We start from the raw sequence: 2,409 nt of genomic DNA on the forward strand, positions 1-2,409 counted from the left end.
AGCGCACGGCGCTGCACTGGCGGTCACAGCAGTTAGACGCTGCTTCGTGTGTTAAAGCTGTGAGTTCAGCCGGGCGCTAGATTGCAGCCATACACCTTACGCGAACAGTCATACACAAGGCATGGGTTTTTTAAGGAACGACTTGCACTCATCAACACACACACGATAACAATAGTCAATACTATCGCATGGCCGTGCGGCCATGCGGGCCTTAAATAGTTGCAGCACGTTTAGAACCTTTCAAAGAAGGACCAATGGAATTGCTGCAGTACCTGAGCATGTGACCCTAGATCTCCACTGAGAGATCTTGCCCTGGGCATGCTCAGAGTGCAAAGCAGGATTTAGTCCTAGCACCTACAAGGACCTTAGCTGCAGTATCTGATCATGTGACCCTCGATCTCCACTGAGAGATCTTACTCTGGGCATGCTCAGAACGTGAAAAGCAGGACTTAGTCCCAGAAGCGTCTGCTCGCCGCTGCCCAGCACTGACTTCAATGGCAGAAGCAGGAAATGCAGCAGTAACTCTTAGCACAGAGTCAGACTGAGCAAGAATCTGGGATAGACGTCTCCGCTGAGCAGGCCCCACTGCGTCAGGAGAAGAATGGGAGACTGCAGCGGAGATGGCCCGAGATTCCCCCTGTGCAGAGGCAGGAACTCGACCCCTAACATACAGAGATTGATGTCTGCTGTTTTGGTTGCATGTTAAACCTGTTTTCCATTCCTAGTTTTTTCCCTCTCTGTGTTTCCTCTGTGGTTGTGTGAGCATTTGGTGAGTTTGAGACTTTTAGTTACCTTGTCTGTATACCTTGTTTAATTGTCGTATTTATACACTGGTGCAGTTCACCTCCCTTGGGGGGAGAGGGGGCCACTGATAGGGCCTGCACAGGAGACAGGGAAGCGCTGGCGTCTCAGGCATCCTAACCATTATAGTTACCCCTGAGATAAGAGAAAGCCAGGGCCCCATTATAGTGACAGGGACAGGTGCGGGTCCCAGTATGCTGTCCTGCCCCTTTATCGCCTTTAACGGCGTGACAGTCTCTATCTCAGGTCTATGATTAAAAAGATCATCAGAAAGGTCTTTGTACTGTCCCCTCATATATTTATACATTAAAATAAGATCATCCGTTAGCCTTCATTTTTCCAAACTAAATAGCCCCAAGTGTAATAATCTATCTAGGTATTGAAGACCCCCCAGTCCTCTAATAACCTTGGTCGCTCTTCTCTGCACCCGCTCCAGTTCAGCTATGTCTTTCTTATACACCGGAGACCAGAACTGTGCACAGTATTCTAAGTGTGGTCGAACTAGTGACATGTATAGAGGTAAAATTATGTTCTCCTCATGAGCATCTATGCCTCTTTAAATGCATCCCATTATTTTATTTACCTTTGTAGCAGCTGCCTGACACTGGCCACTAAATGTGATTTTGTCATCCACCCATTCTCCCAGGTCTTTTTCATTGACGGTTTTGCCCAAAGTTTTAGAATTAAGCACATAGTTATACATGTGTTGTAATGTCTTTGATCCGCTGCATGACCATCCGCATGTGCGGTCCATTGCTGCCACTGTGGAAGCTTTCCGCAGGTTGCAAGGTCCTCTGCAGCTTGGGCATGGCTTTCCACATGTGTCCAGGCTTACAGCCGCTGCCAGGTGCCCTAAGTTTCGGTTCCTGTGCTGACTGTGCTGTAATGGTTTCTGTTTGTGCTTCTGGTGCGTGTTGCCACACCTTCCCTGCTTTTATTAGGGTTTATATGTGCATCTGAGTTGTTTTCCCCAGCCTATAGCTGTGGGGCAGCTCCTATATAAACTCCTTCTTTCCTGTTGGGTGTTGACAGAGCTTCACATTAAGTTTCTGAGTCTTGCCATGTGTGTTTGGTGTTCAGCTCCTGTTCTGCCTATGTTCAGCTCTAGGAAAGCTGATGCATGTTCTTCCACCTGCTCTGGGGGCTGAGTACCCAGACCCAACCTTCCTGGAGGCTGCATATCCAGGCCCGTTTCTGTTGTGTTTTGTGTTCCTGCCTCCCTGAGGGCTGCATTCTCAGGCCTGAACCCTTGATCCTGCATCCGTTCCTGTACCTGATCCTGTCTGAACTGTGTCCTCTGTGTTATGTTCCTGAAGTCCCTCTGTGTCTGGAACCCTGTACCCAGTGACTGTGAACTACCTTGGTTCGTCTTTTAAAGATGGAGTCCGGTATTTTTGCTGAGTGGTTACTATGCAGTGCTCAGCCTGTTATGCTGTGCTAACTTCGTTTGGTCCCGGTTCAACCTGGCGGTGCTTGCACCATCCTGCTTCAGTTCCTTTCTGGGTCTGATACCCGGAGGCTGATGACCATGGTTTGGAGCCTGGCTGCCGCTGCCTGGTGCCTAGAGCCTGACCACCACTGCCTGAGCTGCCACACCTGTGTCCCAGA

The sequence above is a fragment of the Ranitomeya imitator genome, chromosome 2 (genome assembly GCF_032444005.1).
Source record: "Ranitomeya imitator isolate aRanImi1 chromosome 2, aRanImi1.pri, whole genome shotgun sequence".
In the NCBI taxonomy this organism is placed as follows: domain Eukaryota; kingdom Metazoa; phylum Chordata; class Amphibia; order Anura; family Dendrobatidae; genus Ranitomeya; species Ranitomeya imitator.